Genomic DNA, 23179 nt, shown 5'->3' with positions numbered 1-23179 from the left:
TTATATAGATCTCGAAAACTTTATCATATTGTATGACTGAAGTTATTCCCATTGACAGTAACCCACCATTTTCCCTTTCCCCTACCCCCTAACAATCACTATTATACTTTCTTCTTTGATGAGTTTGATACTTTAGGTACTTCAGAGGGTAGATTTACACAGTATTGCTCTTCTATGACTCGCATATTTTACTTAGCAAACTATCCACAAGGTTCATCCATTTTGTAGCACATGGCAGGAATCCCCCTTTTTTTGTCAGTTCAATTAATATTCCATTGTATGTATATGTCACTATTCTTTATTCATTCAACTATCAATGGACACTTTAGATACTTCAGTTTGATTACTTCAGATACTTCAGGGAGTGGAATCACACAATATTGCCCTTCTGTGACGGGCGTGTTTTACTTTGCAAAATATACATGAGATGCATCCTTATTGTAGCACATGACACATGACAGGAATCGCTTTTTTTTGTAAGTTCAAATAATATTTCATTGTATGTATTTATCACTTTTCTTTATTCATTCAATCTAAGTATCCAATGGACACTTAGATTGATTTCATTTCTTGGCTATTGTGAATGATGCTACTACAAACACGAGGGTGCAAATATCTCTTCCAGATCCTGTTCTCAATTTATTTTTTTTGAAAAATACAAAGTGAGATTGCTGTATCATATGATAGTTCTATTTTTAATTTTTTGAGGAACCTCCATACTGTTGTCCATAGTGGCTGCCCCATTTTATATCATTCCCATCAAAAGTTCGCAAGGGTTCCAAGTTCTCCACATCTTCAATAACACTTCTGTTTTGGTTTTTATTTTTATTTATTTAAAATATAAGGGCCATTTTAACAGGTGTGAGATGTTATTTAATTGTGGTTTTGATTTGCATTTACCTAATGACTAGTGATATGGAACATCTTTTTATATACTTGTTAAACATTTATATGTCTTCTTTTCAGAAATGTCTCCTTATCCCTTGGCCCATTTTTAAACCAGGTTATTTGTTTTTATGTTATTGAGTTGTAGGACTGCCTTATATATTTTGGATACAAACCCCTTATCAGTTCAAGGTTTGCAAATATCTTCTTCATTTTCTGTAGGTTGACCTTTGACTCTGTTGATGGTTTCCTTGGCTGCATGGAAGCTTTTTAATTTAATGTATTCTTACTTGTCTTTTTGTTATTTCGTTGCCTGTGTTTTGGTGTCATACAGAAAATTATTGCCAAGATCAGTATTTTGAAGTATTTCCTATACGTTTTCTTCTAGGAGATTTATAGTTTTAGGTCTTATGTTTGTCTTTAATCTATCTTGATATATTTTTTGTGTATGAGGTAAAATAGGGTCTAATTTCATTCTTTTGTATGTTAATGTTTCCCCAGCACTATTTGTTGAAGAAGCTATTCTTTCTTAATTGTGTAGTCTTGGCACTCTTGTCCAAGATGGTGACAATATATGCATGAAAATATATGCAATTTGACCATATATGCATGGGTTTATTCTCAAATCTTTGTTTTGTTCTGTTAGTTTATATGTCTGTCTTTATTCCAGTAATCAAATAGTAATCTATTTGATTACTATTGCTGTGTAATATTTTTGAAGTCATGAAGTATAATACCTCCAGATTTGTTCTTTTTTCTCAAGGTTGTTTGAACTATTTGGGGTTTTTTGTGGTTCTACATAAATTTCAGTACTGTATTTTTAATTCTACAAAAAATGTAATTGGGATTTTGATAGGAATTGCATTGAATCTATACATCAGTTTGGATAAAAGGAACATTTTAACAATTTTAAGTCTTCCAATCATGAACACAAGATATCTTTAGGTCTTCTTTGATTTCCTTCAGCAGTATCTGTAGTTTTTGTTAGATTGTTTGCCTTCTTGGTTAAGTTTATTCCTAAGTATTTTATTCTTCTAATGCTATTGTAAATGGGATTGTTTTCTTAGTTTCCTTTTTGGATTGTTTTTTTGCTACTGTATAGAAACACAACTGATTTTTGCATGCTGGTTTTTTATGCTGCAAACCATGACCAGTATTATAATTTGGTCATAAACTTTTAAAAACTCATTATGAAATAATGTAATGTTTTTATTGAGTGAGTGATTTGATTGCCCAGTTGTGATGCTTCATTTTATATGGCAACTTGATTGGGCTAAGGGATGCCTAGATAGCTGGGTGTGTCTGTGAGGAGGTTTCCAGAAGATAATAGCATTTAAATCAGTAGACTGAGTAATGAAGAGTGTCCTCACCAATGTGAGTGAAGCATCATTCAATCCATTGAGTTTAAATAGAAAAATAAAGATGAAGGAAGGGTGAATTTACTCTTTGTGCATGCAAAAATCAGTTGTGTTTCTATACAGTAGCAAGAAACAATCCAAAAGGGAAACTAAGAAAACAATCCCATTTGTGCATGAGCTGGAACACCCATCTTATCCTGCCTTCAAACATTAACATCCTTATTCTTAGGCCTTAGCATTTGGACTGTGACTACATCACTGACTTTCCTGGGCCTACAGTTTGCAGGTGACTGATAGTGGGACTTTTCAGCCCCCATAATTGTGTGAACCACTCCCTCATAATAATTTTTTTTCTATATACCCTGTGTGTTCTGCTTCTGGAGAACCCTGACTCAAACACCAGGTATGCTAGTTATTGATTGAAATCAACTTGATTTTTTTTTCATAATAATATGAATAATAAGAGAACACGTTCATAAGAATCAAATCATGCAACATTGAGTTTTACAATAGCCAAGCCTTTGGGTTAGTTAACACTGGAGCACTCAACTTCTCTTGAAATAAAATAGTGGATGAGATCATCAAAAAATAATATAGGCCAGAAGGGGAAATACATAGGACAAACTCTGGACACACTCAAACTTTATATAATATAGAACTTTCCCTTCTACCTTTCTTTCAACCTCATTTATATTTTCTTTGCAGGTTAAATCTTTATCTAGCCACAAAATGTTGACCTTCCCGAAGGATCAATTTTAAGTCATCTTGTCTTTTCATTTTATGCTTTTTCCTAGATACTAACTAGTACCCATGGACTTATACGTCACATGCATACAAATTAAGGGGTTTACATAACTAACCCAAAGTTTCTCAACCTCAGCGCTATTGACATTTTGTTTCTAGAAGAAAGCATAGGAATCTGTGCTGTGTATTATACGATGTTTAGCAGAATCCTTGTTTTCTCCCTGTCAGATGCCAGTAGTAACTTCCAGTTATAACAACTCAAAATGTCTGTAGATGTTTTCAAATGATTCTTGAGGGGTAAAATCATCATTGATCTAGCCTATGTCTTCTTTTGAGCTTTTTGGCCCATATGTATGACTGCCTAATCGATATCTCCTCTTGGGTGTCTTAAGGAATTTCAAATTCAATATACTCAAAGGAAAACTCATGATGGAGCTCCTACCCCAAAACCTGAGTCTTTACCATTGCTTGCTCCTTCACTGAGATGCTCCACACCCTCTGCCTCATTGAGATGCACCAGAAATTTAGGTATCATCTCCATTACTCTAGATGTATTCATTATCTATTAATATGTTACAAACTACCAAATTTAGCATCTTAAAATAACTCACATTTTTTATGTCACTGTTTCTGTTGTCAGGATTCTGGGCACAATTTAGTTGGCTCTCCTGCTGTTTCTCACAAGGCTGCAGTCAGGTGTTGGCAGGGCTGTATTCTTGTCTAAGGGAATGAGCGGGGAAAAATCTACTTTCAGTTTTGGTTGTTAGTCATATTTGTTACCATGTGTCTGTATGACAAGGCCCTGGCTTTTTGCTGGCTATAGGTAGAGGTTGTCCTCAGATCCTAGAGGCTGTCCACAGTTCCCTGCCTTACAGATCTCTCCATAAGCAGTTCACAACATGACATTTGCTTCTTTAAGGCCAGCAAAAGTATCTCTTTTTCTCTCTTTTTCTAAGACAGAGTCTCATACAACATAATGTCATGAAGGGCGTGGCATCCCATTACCTTTGCCATATTGTATTGGTTAGAAGCAAGACACAGGCCTTACCTGCACTTGAGGCAAGAGGATTATACAAAGACATGAATCACTGGTTGTCATTTTAGGATGTGTCTGCTACAGTGGAAAATCATTCCATCACCCAACACCTGTGAATTTAATCTTACCATATTTATCCATATCCATCAGCTTCTGTTTCCTTCTCAACCTTATTATGAACTTATCCTAACCTACCATTATTTCTTATTTCAACAATTGAAGTATTTTCTTTAATGCATTTATCTGTATCCACTCTGGCCATTCTCCACCCTTCTGCCAGAGTTATTTCTTTAAAATGAAAAATATGTTCATTTCCCACTCTTGTTTAAACTTTTCTTGGGCTTTCAAGAGCCTGTAGGAGTGGGATAAAACTTTTTAGCAAAGCTTACAAAGCCCTGCATGATCTGACCATTTCCTCCCCAGTCTCCTCCCTTGACTATCTCTGTTCCAGCCATTTTGGTTTCTTTTAGATCCTTGGCTTCTTCTTGCCATACAGTCTCTTTATTCATGCTTTAAAACTTCCTTACTCCTCAATTACTTCCAGCTCACTTCTTCAGAGAACTTTCCTGATACCTCTGAATATAATCTCTGATTATGTCAAATTATTCCTTTTAGGATTTACAGTAGTTCCAATCTCTCTATCCTTCACTATACAATAACCTCTATGAACACAAGGGCATGAAGATCTGGTTTAGACTTAGCGTGAAATAATTTAATTAAGTGCATTTAAGTTTTTAAAAATCTTAGTGAATAAATGTTTTATCCCAGAGTTAATTCAGAAAATTGTGGACATATAGGAGATATGGTTGCTTTCAGTTGGGCTTTTAATATCAACTGATTCTAAAGTTCTAAAGTGAAAACAGTACATGCATGCACTATTTAGCAGTTAGGTATCTCACAGTTTCCTTCGGCCAGAAGTCTGGTCATAGCTTAGCTGGCTTCTTGCTCTGGTCTCTCAAAGCTGCAATGAAATACTTAGAAAACTTCAACTGAGATGAATCTCTTAGCAATTTTGATCAAGAAGTTAAGAAAATATATTCATTTGGAAAGTAGCTTGAAAAGCTACATTTTAGCATGGAAAGCAGAAAATTCATTATGTAAGAAAGAACACTTCAAAGTGAAAATTAATTCTCTTCCTCAGGGCCTCAGGTCTTTCCACTACGCAGTTAAAAAAACAATCTTTCATGCAAATTTTACTAATACATACTAAATAAAAATTATAAAGCTCTAGAGACCAGTGACAGACTTTCTGTTATTTATGCTAATTTATACACACTAAAGAGCAAATTAAATTAAAATATCTAAATAAATCATCTTCAATATTATTTATTAACAATTAAGAAGTAAAGCCTTTTAAATATCCTAATGATTTTTAATGACCAGATTTTTTATATCTGTACAGTCCTACATTTTCAAATTTATAGCATTAAAATCAAATAAGGTATCTCCATTATTTAGTTGGCACTTTTGTTACTGTGTTATTTCAGTGTGTAAGGTTACTCTTTTTAAGGCATATACTTTGGTTCTAATTAAAACTAATACATAAACATAAATTGACCTATATGCATAGCAGAACAGATTTGCTTTAGCTCTCTTATTACATTTTATCTTACATGGCTTTTAAATCACATTCTAATATTATATACACCATAAGAAAAATAGTATCTAGTTTTTTATCAAATACGTATGTAAGTTTTTATTTTAGGACTTTACAATCTCTTTCTAGGATGTAGTGAATGAGAGTAAGACATCAACTGTGAGACCTTGGGCCAATTACTTAACTTCTTCAAGCTATATTTTTCTTATCTAGTACCTATCGAAGCCATTATTGAAATGATAAAATTAGATCATGCACAAAAGTGCTTAATAGTATGCCTCTTTCATGCTAAGCATATTCAAGAACTGTTAACAATTGCCCTTTACTCTATAGAAACTCATTATCATTGTTCTGAAATGTGCTCCTCAGTACCACAACATGCTTGTTTGTCATGTAATTACTAGGGACTTGTTGGCTAGAATTTTCAATCTTAATAGAAACATTTGTTCCCATAAAAACAAAAACCCATTCCTACTGGAAGTTTTTTTTTAAAAAAAAATAAGAAATTAGGTTATGAAGGAACAGGAGAACACTGTAAGAATTTATCTGTGACTTCTTTCTCATAACTGCATTTTTCATCACAAGGTTAGTTGATGTAGGTATTGGCAATGAAGAAGCAAAAGAAGAGGATGGGACCTTATTAATACTTCTAGAATATCATTGTCATCATGTAACTTCCCTTTTCCAAAAGCTCCTAATAACTATCTGTTGTTTAGAGAGCAGTGAGGAAAGCCAGAATTAGAAAGCAAGACCCTTCCATAATCAGTTTTTTTCCATTCATTTAGCTAAATAATGTCTGTTCCCCTCATACGCACTGCCCCAGGAGGACTGGTCTGCTCTCCACTTCACCAAAACTGTATGATCCATCTCACCTTTATACATTTATTTATGTCTTTCTCTTTGCCTGGAGTGACCCCTCTGTTTTGGAATTTATCAGGTTTTTATAGCTTCTTATAATTGCTTTTTTTCAACATTATATGATTGAAAACAAAAGGGATATGCTATGATGTTGTCATATAAGGAAAAGAATTGATTGGAAAAGGGTAGTTAAATGGGCGTAGTCTCCTCGGACATTGAAGAAGAGAATGACTCATATTTTCCTGGTTGACAAATGACGTGATCTCCACATTAGGCTTACAAGTGGCCATAAGTAGATATCACCCATAAGTTTTTCCTGTTTGGTCCTGTTTCTTGACTCAGAGCCCCATGCACAATTTGGATGAATGCACTTTGGATGAACAATTCTTGGGATCTGGTAGATATTAAGATTACTGGTTTCTAGTACCAATTGTAATTTTACATTTTGTTGTATCTTATAAATTAATGGAAAAGGGTAGATCAGAAGGTACTGGATAGGTCATTTGCATCTGACAAACACTGAAGGTTTTTCCATCTTTGTATTTAATTCTAATTCTTAGAATTCTAACCCTTTTTTGAGCCCATGAGACCCTCCTTCCTGTATTTTCAACCTCATTCTCTTTACTATATTCTACACATGCTCATGCCTCTTTGTTTGAAAAGAAAAAAGGTAAAGTTTTTTCTGTGTCTTCCCCTAGCTCTTACTGGTCGTATTCATGGTTTGTGAAGCATTATCTGTCTACTCTCTTCATGTTTCACAATGGGGTAGGCATGATGGAAAGATGGCTAGATTCTCCTTTAGATTGAGGCACTAATTCTCCAACTGCCAGGATGATATTGGCTGCTATAGTCCCACTCCTTGTCACTGAACTTGCTCTTTTTTTAATCCGAAATGTCATATCTGCCCATGTTATATTAAAATGCTCATTACTTTCAAAATCCTCAAATTGCTACCAATTTCTATTTCCAAATATGTGAATTCATACCATCTCTTATATAATAACGTCTTTCTTTTTAAAATGAAATCGCCATGCACCATACTACATTATAATTATCTATACGCATTCTTGCCTTCTTCACTAGATTATGTGTTTGTTGATCCTGAAGGCTGTAATGCATTTATCTTGGTATTCTCAGCTTTTAGAATAGTATCTGGCATGTAATAGATATCAAATGAATGTTCACTGAATGTGTAAAGAAATGAATGTAGGGGTAGAAGAGCCTGAGAGAAGGTGATAGAATTAGGAGATATTTAGGTATTAGATTTGATAAAGCTTCATAACTGTGGGTGTGTGAGGGAGAAAGAGGAACTATCTAGAAGGAGCACTTATGTGACAATCAGGTAGAAATGTTTAGAAGAATTCCAGAAATACAAGACTAAAACTTGTAGAGGAAGGAGACTTTGAGGTATCAGTGCCCTTTTCCTGTGACTCTCTGGCATTTAAATGCTGGAGTTTGAATAGTATCTGGACAACAAAATGTTGTCTGCTTTGATCATATAGAAAATTTTGCATTGCATGAGGAATGTAGGTGATCAACAAATAAATCTACGCATAATATAATGTTAAGCAGTGATAAGTATTTTGCAGAATATAAGGGCATTTGAGTGGTTAGAAAAGGATGCAGTAATAAACTAGACAGGTTCATCAGGGAAGACATCCCTAATAAAATGACACTGAGTATGAGAACAAGCTCTACAGATACAGTGTCTGGTGCAGAATGTTCGAGGCAGAAGGAGGAACATTTACGGAGCCCTGAGATGGGAATGTGCTTGGCTTGTTTGAGAAATGGCAAGGAGAATAGTGAGGAGGGCATAGTTAGAGATGTGATCAGAGAGTTTGGAGCTAGAGTAGAGAAGATTACCTTGGCGGCAATGCTAAAGACTTTGGATCTTATTCTTGTGAGACAGATGGTTATTGAAGAATTTTGAGCCAGTCAATGACACAATCTGACTTACGTTTAAAAGGATCACACATTGAAAATCAGTTGCAAAGGGACAAGAGAGAAAGCAAGGATGCCAATTAAGAGACTGTTGCAATAATCCTGAAGAGAGATGGTGGGGTTTGGATTAGGGGAAAAGCAGCGGAAATGGTGACAACGTGGTCAGGTCAGCTAATGGATATATTTTGAAGTTAGAGCCAGTAAGATTTGCTCATAGACTGGGTGAGAGGAGACAAGAATAATTTCTGGGTTTTGGTCTTGAATATCCTACAGTAACCTTGATGTCATTATATCCTAAATTAAAATCATGTTATTCTCTCCAGATTTCACTCTTTCTCCAATATTTAAATTTCAGTTAATGGCATCACCGTCTGCCCGGTGTCTCAAGAAAGTGCCCAATATCTCCACATTTTTATTTTATCTCTTACCAATTTATTTCTCTTCCTGATACTACCAAACACTTCTTAAGTCCTGTCACCTTTGCCACCTTAATGATCCCAAATGCATTCAGTTCTATTCATCCACTATTTTATTGCAGGCCACTGAACTATCTTGCCTGGATTATTTCTGTGGCTTCAAAATTTCTCCATTTCAGTCCATTATCAAAGCAATCTTCCTAAAACTCAGTGAGGCAGCGCAATGACTTCTAGCAGCTCTGTGATAAGGTAACAGCTTTTCTGATTTCTCTCTTCCTAGATTCTTCAAGCTCCAGATAATCGCTTGTATCTCTGCCAGAATCATGTTCTCTTACATCTAGTCCTTTCCATGGGTTTTTCTCTGCTTCATAGGCTCTCTTCTAATCCTTTCCTGACAATAAATATGACTTATCTTTTTGGTGTCAATTTAGTCATGTAAACAGCTTGAAATGCCTTCCTTGGTTTATTTTTAGAATATACAGCCTCATATACAACAGACTATGTTCTTATTTTCTAAACATTAACTAGCATAGTATGGATTTCCAAAGAATGTATTGAATGCTATTGTACATATATATTGGATTGTTTATTTTCTCTCAATCTGTGATGATATTTTATCTCATTTATGGTAAAGTTAGTTGGCTGTTTAGATATTGGTACTGTGGTTTAATCATTGCTGAAATGCAGTCCTCTGAGTGGCTACCACAATACACATTTTTAATCCTGAACTTCAGCAAGAATTATTTTAAAAAGCTATTGTGAAACTGATGGTTTAATTTCTATTTTCTTTTCCATGTAAATAGAAAGAAACTGAAGATTCCATTCTCAGCTCCACTTGCTAACTCATGTTTTAGATACAATCCTTTTCTTTTCTTAGCAAACAAGTCAGGTGAAAGGAAAAGGTAGTCAGAGGAATACAGCATGGCCTCTCCATACATAGTAGGCAAAGCATCAAATCTGTGAACCCAAGGAAAGGAAACTCGATTACACACAAGCTAACTTAATTAAAAGAGAGAAGACTTTTGATTTTGTGAGATGGTACACAATTTTGAAACATTAATCTCTTGCTTTAAAAACCATATTTAAAGATAGTATGAGAGAAAGAAATGTAACATGAGAGAAGAAATTGTATAAGTTAACAAATTGAATTATTTTTTCAGACTATAATTACTAATTTTTAAAATGCATATGAGTTAGCAAAGCTGGTCACACATTCATTGAAAGTATTTCTATTAAGTCCACAAGGGATTTGTACTTCCAGATGGTTGCTTTGGTATGAGATTACACTGACATCACAAAAATAATGACAATATATCTAGAACAATGATCATAGTGTTTCAAAATTTGAAATGCTAAGTGTAGCAATGATATAGCATTATGTTGATATTTGATATTTCTTTCAAAAATATTACACATTTTATATGTAAGATATAGATACTTTCTGAAATTGTCACGTGAAACTGTTTTCCTTTTTAACAACTGGTAATCAATTTATTAAAATAGCTGACTTAAGCATCTGCAATGGTGACTTCCACAACTCCTAGCTCAATACTGATGGAAGTAATCTGCTAAACAATCTCAGAAGGACTATGCAAGTCAATGAGTTGCTTGTGGATTCTCATCTGGAAATGATCCCATGTCTTAGAACCTTCACAAGGTGTTTTTCTTGTAGTGATTCTCAAAAGCATTGGTAGGCATCCGAACTGGTCCTTTCACTTTGAGATTCTTTTCCTTTGCTCCTCTGATCAAGTCAGCACACACCTTCTCCAGGGATTTTACATTGTGGCTTGTGAGTGATTCGAATTTGGTGAATTGCCACCTCCGGGTCCACGGGTGTTTTAAAAGCCATGGCTGCTGCGCAGCTTCCTGACCAACTTTTTCCTCAGCAAGAGTGAACCACAGTGAGTCAGGATCAGGAGCTTGAGGACCAACAATCTGCAACAGCTAAGGCTGTGTCTTCCTCAAAAAGCCAATTTTAACTTACTTTAAGATAATATAGGTACTCTCCTGCTATGATGCTGTTTTCTTGACAGTATCATTTGTAGAGATCTCACGCAAAAAAAAAGTTACCTAGTTATGCAACAAGCCATTTTTTTAACTTTTTTCTTAACTATAATACTTTTCATCTTTTCATCTAAATAGTAATGTCTGTTAAGCCATTCAATAAATTGAGTTGTTACCCGTTAACAAAATAAAGTCTTTGCTTTTGTGGAGGTTACTCTGTAGAGAGGAAGGAGACAACCACAAGGAATCATTCAATGCATTGTGTGTTAAATTATAAATGCAATGGAGAAGACGGGAATGTGCTGTCATAATTTCATAGTGCCATCAGGAAAGCTAATGGATATAATGATAGAAAGAGATGAAAGGGAAGTGAAGAAGAAAGCAGAACTGATCTGGGGGAGAACACACTCTAGGCAGAGTGAAAACATGTGCAAAGACCTTGAGGTGGATGTGCTTCAAGGAGTCCTAGTGTGGATAAGCAAGAGAGCTGGTAGGAAATGAGATCCAAGACCTGATTGTGGAAGTCAACTTCCCTCCAGTACACAGGGCCTTGAATGTCAGTATACAACTGTGTTTCTTTTACTATGACTAGAAATTTTAGATGGTTTTAAGCAGAGAAAAACATACTTTATATTTCAAAAGCATGGCTATGGCTGCTGTGTTGAGAGGCAGAGGAGGAAGTAGAAAGATCAAGTAAAAGACAATTTTATAATTAGTCCAGATAAGAATGGCTTGGACCATGAGTGACAGGAGGGACAAATAGCAAGAAGTGGCCATATTGCAGATATATTTTGAAGGTAAGACTCACAAAATTTCCCAGTTTATTGGATTTTAAATGCTAGTGAAAGAGAGAAATCATGCATGCGTTAAAATTTTTTTCCTTTATACTTCTGGCATTTATATATTTATACATAAATTTCTATATATATTTTGTGTTAATGTATAGTGCATAATTTTAAGTATTTCTTAAAGTGTGAAGCAAAGTACTTGTTAATTTTGCCAATTTTCAATATTTTAGCTTGTGGTTCAAAAATTTGTTTTCGACTTCACTCCAGGGCAGTAGACACCACCTACATCTGATATAATTTTTCATCTTACTATTATGTTTCTAAATTTCCATTTTTTATTATCTTTTAAAACCTACAGAGAAAAACCCCAAAGTTTATCCTAGACTGTAGCAATTGATAGTGACCTATTCAAAATCCATTCTGCCCTTCTTTATTGAAAATAGATTTCTGATTTGGTCAAGATTCTGATTTAGCAATGTTCCTACCTAAAACTACCAATTTTCCCAGTGTCCCTTGCCTCTAGGTGTGGGTATGTGACCCATTTCTGACTGATAAGATAGAATTTGTTAATGGGGCTCTAGGAAAGATATTTTAAAAGACATGGATGACATGATGCTTCTCTCTATTGCCTTTGCTTCTTCTTGATACTTAGACTTGAGCCGTAGAGGAGCAAAAACCATCTTAAAATCTCAAGAGAGTATTTTATGTATTGTAGACTTTGGCTCTTTTGGAAATACCTTATTATGGCCTAACACTTTTTCGATTTTTAAAATAAGACAAATTAGCATGTAGAAGGATGCAGCATTTTTCAAGATCCTTTACTGAGTGTTGGAGAAAAAAATGATAGAAGGAATGTGATATTAAAAAATCAGAAGTAGTCCATTATAATCTTTTTGATTTTTAAAAAAATTTCTTTGCATCATTCTAGCATGTATAACTGTAAAGCCACAAGTATCTTGCTTTGTTCACTTCTCTGTAGTGTCAAGTAGAGTTAGGATTGCCTCCTCTTACTTTTTAACCATTATGCGGCCTTAATCCAGTTGACTAATCAAGCTAAGCCTCAGTTTCCTCATTTGCAAAATAAGATTAATAGTCATTTTCTTATTAATTAGTGAGGAGTAAATGACATACTATAAGTAAATTATATAAATCTTATTAAGTCCTAGAGTCTGCATGGCACATGGTAAGAGTCCATTACATGTTAACTGTTATTATTGTGGTTATTATTTCTGTTGATATTCATAAATCTATGTGTTATTTATTAGAGCAGTGAAATGTTTTGCAAACTAAATTTGAGTTGCACACATTGTTCGTAAAAGCAGGAAGAAAACTCTACGGAGCTAGCGGTGACTGTAGACCACTGAGGATGGCTGCCAAGAAGGTACAAAGAACCTCCCACAAAGAGAAAGCTTGTAGCTAGCTCAGAACTCTGACCTTTCTGTTCTCATTACTTTAATGTCATCTGGCCACACATCTCAATACTAAAAACAACTTGATGATTCATTGTTTTTTGTGTGTCTATTTCCCATCTAATAATATCTCAACCCTGTGTATACTATGCTTTATTGAATTCCTTCTAAGTATTGACTATATTTAAAAAGGTTTTCACCTGATCTACTGTAATCTGAGTTGAGCAATCTCACAAGCGGATTTAAGAACTCATTAGAAATATTAAATCCAGAGGAAAGCACAGGTGCAGGACTTCTGACTTCAATTTCATTTGCACAGTAGTAGCTGGGTAATTGAAGCTGTCAGTGGTTACCTGGCTAAATACAAAGGATAAAAACACTGTATTCAAGCATGGTTCCCTAAATCTGTTCAGCTTTTACTCTTTAAAAAGTTGAATGAATGTTGTTAACATTTACTAGTAAACACAGGTGTGGAATTCTAGAATTCCTATTTATAAATTCTTTTACCGGAATGTTCCAATCACTTCTTTAAACCTTATTTTTTGCTCCTTTAGCTGGAAAAAAGTTTTTACCACTAAATCCCTTTTTCTTTTCAGGATGGGTACCTATTGCAATTTTAATTATCGAAGAGCCTTAACTGTTGGCATAACAAAGCTATTTGGTTTCCTGCCTCCCGGAAAGTTTAAAAAAGGATTGCAGAAAATTCTATGCACTAAATATCTAAGATCCAGTCGTTTCTCAAAGATGTTTAATGTTTAAAAAAAAAATTAAAAAGCCCTGTAACAACAATTTAGCAATACATATCAAAGGGCTTTTGATGTAAATGAATTTTATATCACTTAGTATACATACTCCAAGGATGTTCATCAGAGTTATTTATAACAAAAAATACCTGGGAAGCCTTCTACAGTGAAATATAGAATCCAACATAGAGTTACATAGTAAGCTGTCCATTCTAGTAGTGTTTAAAAACACTGCTTCATGGCAATATGTTCTGGATCTCTTAAGTAAGAAATAAAAACAACAAATATGATAACTTCATAACATTACATACAAATAGTGGGAATACACATAAGCATTGATTAAATTCAGGACCGTGCTCTGAATTATCAGGCAACAACTCTGATCATTGGAATAGAGCACCATGATTAATTAATATATCTACCTCTGAAAAATAAAGTAAACAAAAGTCTACAGGGCCGCATAGTTGATTCTTGTAAAAAACAAAAAACGTGATTATTTCTGGGAGATGGAACCAAAGGGTATTTTATTTTTCTTATTTTTGTTTATCTTTATTTCTGTCTTTGATAAATCAATTTATTTTTATAACATTGAAAAAGACCAACTATGTGTGTGTGTGTGTGTGTGTGGATGTGTGTGTGTGGATGTACTTTTTAAAATTACACTTTAAGTTCTGGAGTACATGTACAGAACATGCAGGTTTGTTACATAGTTATACATGTGGCATGGTGGGTTGCTGCATCCATCACCCTGTACATTAGGTATTTCACCTAATGCTAGCCCTCCCCTGACCCCTCATCCCCTGATAGGCCTGGGTGTGTGATGTTCCCCTCCTTGTGTCCATGTGTTCTCATTGTTCAACTCCCACCTATGAGTGAGGATATGTGGTGTTTGGTTTTCTGTTCCTATGTTAGTCTGCTGAGAATGATGGTTTCCAGCTTCATCCATGTCCCAGCAAAAGACATGAACTCATCCTTTTTTATGGCTGCATAGTATTCCATGGTGTATGTGTGCCACATTTTCTTTATCCAGTCAGTCATTGATAGGATTTGGATTGGTTCCAAGTCTTTGCTATTGTGAATAGTGCCACAATAAACATATGTGTGCATGTGTCTTTATACTAGAATGATTTATAATTCTTTGGGTATATATCCAATAATGGGACTGCTGAGTCAAATGGTATTTCTGATTCTAGATCCTGAAGGAATCACCACACTGTCTTCCACAATGGTTGAACTAATTTATACTCCCACCAACAGTGTAAAAGCATTCCTATTTCTCCACATCCTCTCCAGTATCTATTGTCTCCTGAATTTTTAATGATTGCCATTCTAACTGATGTGAGATAGTATCTCCATGTGGTTTTGATTTGCATTTCTCTAATGACCAGTGATGATAAGCTTTTTTTCATATGTTTGTTGGTGGCATAAATGTTTCCTTTTGAGAAGTGTCTGTTTATATCCTTCACCCACTTTTTGATGGGGTTGTTTTTTTCTTTTAAATTTGTTTAAGTTCTTTGTATATTCTGGATATTAGCCCTTTGTCAGATAGGTAGACTACAATAATTTTCTGCCATTCTATAGGTAGCTGTTCCCTCTAATGATAGGTTTTTTTTTTTTTTTTTGCTGTGCGAAGCTCTTAAGTTTATCTAGATTTCATTTGCCAATTTTGGCTTTTGTTGCCATTGCTTCTGGTGTTTTAGTCATGAAGTCCTTGCCCCTGCCTATGTCCTGAATGATATTGCCTAGGTTTTCTTCTAGGGCTTTTATGGTGTTAGGTCTTAGGTTTAAATCTTAAGCCATCTTGAGTTAATTTTTATATAAGTTACAAGGAAGGGATCCAGTTTCAGCTTTCTGCATATGGCTAGCCAGTTTTCCCAACACCATTTATTAAATAGGGAATCCTTTCTACATTGCTTGTTTTTGTCAGTCTTGTCAAAGATCACATGGTTGTAGGTGTGCGGCATTATTTCTGAGGCTCAGTTCTGTCCTATTGGTCTATATATCTGTTTGGATACGAGTACCATGCTATTTTGATTACCGTAGCCTTGTAGTGTAGTTTGAAGTTAGATAGACTGATGCCTCCAGCTTTTTTTTTTTTCCTTAGGATTGTGTTGGCCATGTGGGCTCTTTTCTGGTTTCATATGAAATTTAAGGTGTTTTTTTCCAATTCCATGAAGAAAGTCAATGGTAGCTTGAATGAGGATAGCATTGAATCTATAAATTACTTTGGGCAGTATAGCCATTTTCACAAATTGATTCTTCCTAATCATGAACATGGAATGTTTTTCCATCTGTTTATGTTTTTTCTTTTTTCCTTGAACAGTGGTTCATAGTTCTCCTTAAAGAGGTTGTTCATGTCCCCCTGTTAGTTGTATTCCTAGGTCTTTCATTCTCTTTGTAGCAATTTTAAATGTGAGCTCACTCATGATTTGGCTCTCTGTTTGTCTGTTATTGATGTATAGGAATGTTTGTGATTTTTCCACATTGATTTTGTGTGCTGAGACTTTACTGAAGTTGCTTATCAGCTTAAGGAGATTTTGGGCTGAGATGATGGGGTCCTCTAAAAATACACAGTCATGTCATCTGCAAATAGAGATGATTTGACTTCCTCTTTTCCTAATCGGATAGCCTTTATTTTTTTCTCTTGCTTGATTGTCCTGGCCAGAACTTGTAATACTATGTTGAACAGGAGTGGTGAGAGAAGGCGTCCTTGTCTTGTGCTGGTTTCAAAGGGAATACTTCCAGTTTTTGCCCATTCAGTATGATATTGGCTGTGAGTCTGTCATAAATAGCTCTTATTATTTTGAGATACATTCCATGAATACCTAGTTTATTGGGAGTTTTTGTTGAAGGTCTTCTCTGCATCTATTGAGGTAATCATGTGGTTTTTGCTGTTGGTTCTCTTTATGTGATAGATTATGTTTATTGATTTGTGTATCTTGAACCAACCTTGCATCCCAGAGATGAAACTGACTTCACAGTGATGAGTAAGCTTTATGATGTGCTGTTGGATTCAGTTTGCCAATATTTTATTAAGGATGTTCACATCGATGTTCATCAGGGATATTGGCCTGAAATTTTCTTTTTTAGTTGTGTCTCTGCCAGGTTTTGGTATCAAGATGACATTAGCCTCATAAAATGATCTAGGGAAGATTCCCTCTTTTTCCATTCTTTGAAATACTTTCAGAAGGAATGGTACCAGCTCCTCTTTATTTCTCTGGTAGAGTTCAGCTGTGAACCTGTCTAGTCATGGACTATTTTTGGTGGGTAGGCTATTAATTACTGCCTCAATTTCAGAAATTGTTATTGGTCTATTCAGGGATTCAACTTCTTTTTGGTTTAGTCCTTGGAGGGTTAAGTGTCCAGAAATTTATCCATTTCTTCTAGATTTTCTGGCTTATTTACATAGAGGTATTTATAGTATTCTCTGATATTAGTTTATATTTCTGTGTGATTGGTGGTGATATCCCCTTTATCATTTTTTATTGCATCTATTTTATTCTTCTCTCTTTTCTTCTTTAGTAGTCTGGCTAGTAGTATATCTATTTTATTGATCTTTTCAAAAAACCAGCTCCTGGATTCATTAATATTTTTGATGAGTTTTTTTGTTTGTTTCTCTCTCTCCTTCAGTTCCGCTCTGATCTTAGTTATTTCTTGTCTTCTGCTAGCTTTTGAATTTGTTTTTGTTCCTCTAGTTCTTTTAATTGTGATGTTAGAGTATCTATTTTTAGATCTTTTCTCCTTTCTCTTGTGGGTATTTAGTGCTATAAATTTCCCTCTACACATCGCTTTAAATGTGTCCTAGAGATTCTGGCACATTGTGTTTTCATTCTCATTGGTTTCAAAGAACATTTTTATTTCTGCCTTCATTTCATTATTTATTCAGTAGTCATGCAGGAGCACATTGTCAGTTTCCATGTACTTGTGCTGTTTTGAGTCAGTTTCTTTATCCCGAGTTCTGATTTGATTTCATTTTGGTCTGATAGACTGTTTGTTATGATTTCCATTCTTTTGCATTTGCTTAGGAGTGTTTTACTTCAAATTATGTGGCCAGTTTTATAATAAGTGTGATGTGGTACTGAGAAGAATGTGTATTCTTTAGATTTGGGGTGGAGAGTTCTGTGGATGTCTATTAGGTCCGCATGGTCCAGATCTGAGTTCAAGTCCTGGATATGCTTGTTAATTTTCTGTCTCATTGTTCTGTCCAACAAAATATTTAAAGAATCTTTTTTTAAAAACATAAGTTATCCACAAACATAATAAACAGGAAACTCATTTTGCAAAAAAAATCAACCAAAATTTTCTTACTGTATTTTTAAGATTTGGAAAGTTCAGATAACTTTTACCACATTTTTATACAGAGGCATTCCATCTCATTTAGCTTTTGGCAATTTACGCTGACATATTCTTAATTATAATGTACTTAGGTACAATGCACAATTCGCCTTTTTTTTCAGAGATGGAGTTTTACTCTTGTTGCCCAGGCTGTAGTGCAATGGCAAGATCTTGGCTCACTGCAACCTCTGCCTCCCAGGTCCAAGTGATTCTCCTTCCTCAGCCTCCCAAGTAGCTAGGATTACAGGTGCATGCCACCATGCCTAGCCATTTTTTTGTATTTTTAGTAAAGACAGGGTTCCACCATGTTGGCCAGGCTGGTCTTGAACTCCTGATCTCAGGTGATCCACCTGCCTCGGCCTCCCAAAATGCTGGAATTAGAGGTGTGAGCCACTGCACCCAGCCCACAATTAGTCTTGATAATTGGAAACAAATTCTCTCTTAACATTTTGATTTTTTTTTAGAGCTTAACAAATTTACTTTTGTTTTATTTATCTACAGAAATGAGAAAATTTAGTGTAGCAGTCAATTGGATATAAAAATAAGATTTTGAATTGTTTGCTATATGTTTAAAGTATAAAGACATTTTCTGATAGGCTTATATGACACTAGAAATGTAACTAAAATTAATTTTATGTATTAATGCTTGTATAGAACAAATATGTTTTATGAGTCACACTGAAATATTATAATGGCATCCACCAACTTATAGAGTGACAAGAATTTTCTTGTCAGCATTTTTAATTGCACATACATTTTCCCTTTTTGTAAAATGTAAGAATAATACAAATGATGCAGCAATAGGAATAATTGAAGATGAATTTATATAATATGAAAGAATCTTTAAACTTCTAAATTTGATAGAGCATTTACTTGATTTCTGGACAATATAAGTAATAAAGATAAAAAGAGAACTGTCATCCCAACCCTGTACATGACAGAGAGGAAGGACGAGGAATTTAGCAATTTGTGTTTGTGTGCCTATTCTATTAAGAAAAATCATCTTCAAGCTGGGTTGGACAAAGCACTAATTATAAAAATATAATCAGATAAGTGGGAAATTAGTTCCCATTTCTCAGACCTAACAACTTACCTGATAAGATGTTACACAGAAGGATCATTTTGTTTTCTGAGTCATTTTGTTTTCCAAGTTTTCTTTAACAATGGGAAAAATAATACCATACCTGAAGGAGGACCCTTCCTTCATTTTCCAAATGTTAAAAAAGTGTTTAATTTCACACTGGACTGAAGAGCTTCATGTCACTCTCCAGCCATGTTTCTGAATAGATAAATAAACAGCTGATTGACGAACATTTAGTGGAGAGAGGACATTAACCTTAAAAGAGAACCTACATTCTCAGGTGCAGAAAGCTCAAAAACCTCTCTTCCTGCTTTTGATAAATTTATTAGCTTGGCAGTCATTCATTTGCTTTGTGCTTTAACTGGGTATGATTGAACCTTGCTCATGCCTTGGGCAATTAAGTAAAAATAGCTTTAAGGTTTATTAAGATCCCTATGTGTGAACAGCATGGTGTAATTACTTAGAAGTATAAAGCACAAGTTATCCTTGTGTCCTCAGTTAACCACCTGTAGCATATAGTGCTAGAATGTGAAAACTATATTTTGTAGGAAATACTCACTAATTGTAGTGTATTCAGAGGAGGGCTATCAAACTAGGGAGAGATCTAGAACCACTGTGTGTGTTGAAGATGTTAAGGAATTTATAATATTTAGCATAAAGAGGTGAAGACTAAAGAGGTCATGTAATAGCTATCCACAGATAGTTGAAGATCTGTCTGATAGTTAACATAATTGTGAGGCTTAAGAAAATAGAAGAAGCAGTGGGTGGTAGTTATAGGGAGGATATTTCAACTCAATGAAAGAATCATTTTATAGTAATTAGAACTGCTCAGTAATGGAATAAAGTGCCTTTAAAAAATTCCCTACCATTGAAAATATTTCAGTACAATGTGAGTTACTGCCTTTCAAGAATGTCACTAAGTGGATTCCAGTAGTGGTTAGGAACCCTTACATGCTCTGATTTAATAAATCTATGATTTTTCTCTATGTCTGCATAATTACTCCATCAGTAACTCTAAATCATGGTATATATGTTTTATTTGAAAGCAATCTTAAGCAAAAGGAACAAAGCTGGAGGAATCATATTACTTGATTTCAAAATCAACTACAAAACTAATGGCTAATACTACATGCCGTGAAAACAGATATAAAAACCAATGGAAAAAAATGGAGAGCCCAGAAATAAATTCATGTATTTACAGTCAATTGATTTTCAACAAAAGCGCCAAGAATACACAGTGAGGAAAGGGTGGTCCCTTCAAAGAATGGTGGTGAGAAAACTGAATATCCACAGAAGAATGAAATTGGATGATCATCTCACATCGTGTAAAAAAATTCCAAGTCAGAATGAAATAAGACTTAAATTTGAGACCTGTAACTATAAAATTATTCAAAGAAAGCAGAGATAAAAGGCTTCTTTACATTGATCTGGGTAATGATTTTTTTGGATATGACTCCTAAAACAGAAGCAGCAAAAGCAAAATAGACAAATGGGATTGCAGCTTCAGCACAGCAAAGACTATCAACATAGTAAAGAGACAACTTATGGAATGGGAGAAAATAGTTGCAAACCATACATCTGACAAAGGATTAAAATATAGGACCTCAAACACCTCAATCACAAGGAAAGTAAACACATATAACCTGTTTAAAAATGAGAAATGGAACTAAATTGGGATTTTTCAAAGGAAGATATACAAAGGCCAATAGGAATAAAAATGCTCAACATTGTTAATCATCTGGGAAACGCAAATTAAAAGGTCAATGCAGTATTACTTCACGGCTCTAGAATGGCTGTTTTTGAAAAGACAGATAACAAATATTGATGAGGATGTAGAGAAAAAGGAACCCTCATTCACTGTTAGTGAGAATATAAATGAGTACAGCTGTTAGTATCAAAAGTAGTATAAAGTTTCTTAAAAAAAAATTAAAGATAGAACTATCATATGATCTAATTGTCCACTTCTGGGTATATATCCAAAGGAAATGATACCAATGTCAAAGAGATACCTGCATCCCCATGTCTACTGTCACATTATTCACAATAGCCAAGCTATGTAATCAACCTAAGTGATCAACAGTGCATGAATGAAGAAAACGTGTGTGTATATACATTAATAAAAGAAAATCTTGTCATTTGCAACAGCATGGATAAACCAGAAGGACATTATGTGAAGTGAAATAAGCCAGACACAGAAAGGCAAATACTGTGTGATCTCACTCACAAGTGGAATCTAAAAGAGTTGAGCTTGTAGAAAAGAGCGTTGAATGGTGCTAGCCAGACACTGAGGTGGGAGGAATAGGGAGATGTTAGTTAAAAGATACAAAGTTTTAATTAGGATGACTGAATTCTGGAGATCTATTGTATGGCATAGTGACTATAATTAATAATAATGTATTGTATATGTGAATGTTGCTAAGAGATTAGATCTTAAATGTTCTCAAAAAAGTGATGTGATGAATATATTAATTAGCTTGATTTAATCATTTCCCAAAGTTTACATACATCAAAACATCAAGTTGTACACTGAAAATATATAGTTTTTGTCAAAAATAAAATACTTTAACTACTTTGAGACTTGTCATATACAGAATGAGGTCATGTGCCACATAATCACCTTTCAGTCAATGATGGACTGCATAAACGTCCCATAAGATTATAATGGAGCTGAAAAATTTGTCTCCTAGTGACATCATAGCTATGGTAACATTGCAGCATTACCCGGGTGTTCGTGGTGATGCTGGTATAAACAAACCTGCAATGCTATTTCAAAAGTAGACATAGAAAATAAATCTTTAAAAAATGTAAAGCCTTATAGAAAGAAAAATATTTTTATACTTTTGCAACTTTTGTCTTTTAAGCTCAGTGTTATATTAAAAAAGTTAAAAAGTTTTAAAAATAGCTTATAAAGTAAAAAGTTATAGGAAGCTAAGGTTAACTTATCATTGAGGAAATAGAATTTAAAAAATAAATCTAGGATAGCTTAATTGTACAGTGTATGTAAGTTTATGGTAGTATACAAGAGTGAATGTCTCTAGGCCTTCACATTCACTCACCACTCACTCACTGACTCACGAGAGCAACTTCCAGTTCTATAAACTTCATTCATGGTAAGTACCCTGTGCAGGTGTACCATTTTTTATCTTTTATACTGTGTTTTTACTGTACCTTTTCTATGTTTAGATATGTTTAAATACATAGATATTTACCATTGTGTTACAATTGCCTACAGTATTTCAGTACAGTAACATGCTGTAGAGGTTTGTTGCCTATGAGAATTAGGCTATACCCTATAGTCTAGGTGTGTAGTAGTAGGCTATACCATCTACGTTTGTGTAAGTGCATTCTATCATATTTGCATGATGAACTTGCCTAACTATGCATTTCTCAGAATATATACCCATTAAGTGGTGCACAACTGTATTTCATTAACCAAGATTTGTAAAAGAGTGCTACATCTTCACCAATGCTCAGATTAAGCTACTTTGGAACTTGTTTTATGAACAATAAAGTTGACATTTCTTTGTGCATTCCTTAATAAGTTTTTAGTTGGGTTCCTAACTCCAAAAACATCTTCACACTCAAGAGTTAATTTTAAAGATTAATGATGGTTTCCTGAGGGAAGCATGCTAAATTGGAATTTGTATACACCTTTTCCCACTAAATTAAATCAATAGAAAGAGTTTCCACTGGTAAAAGTATCTCATTTACCTGTAGATATATGTCCATCATTTTTCATGTTTGTAGCTATACAACATTTGGAATACCCACCTTATATTTGGAGAGTTCCTCGGGTTATACACCTTGCCTTCCTGTTCTAAAATTTGTACCCAGGATTTTGATTTAATCAGGTATAAAAAAGTGTCAAACATGGAGACAACTGCCTTTGAAAGAATAACTAATTACTTATATTATCCAAGAGAAGGGAACATGTCATGCCACACAGAACCGCATAGGGAAGTACCAGGTTCAACAGGAGGCAGA

General features: G+C 34.5%; 1 protein-coding gene and 1 pseudogene across 7 annotated transcripts in view; one reads left to right on the top strand and one right to left on the bottom strand.

Annotated features, from left to right (window-relative positions):
- The window catches only part of CFAP299 (cilia and flagella associated protein 299), a 737014-nt gene that overhangs the window by 196319 nt on the left and 517516 nt on the right, over positions 1-23179 (top strand). The gene's annotated exons all lie outside the window — the stretch shown is intronic.
- Positions 10344-10780, bottom strand: LOC108590872 (small ribosomal subunit protein uS10 pseudogene; annotated as a pseudogene).

This window comes from Callithrix jacchus, chromosome 3, assembly GCF_049354715.1.
Source record: "Callithrix jacchus isolate 240 chromosome 3, calJac240_pri, whole genome shotgun sequence".
Classification (NCBI taxonomy): domain Eukaryota; kingdom Metazoa; phylum Chordata; class Mammalia; order Primates; family Cebidae; genus Callithrix; species Callithrix jacchus.
Note: the sequence above shows the minus strand (reverse complement) of the source record. Positions and strands in the feature narration are given on the sequence as shown.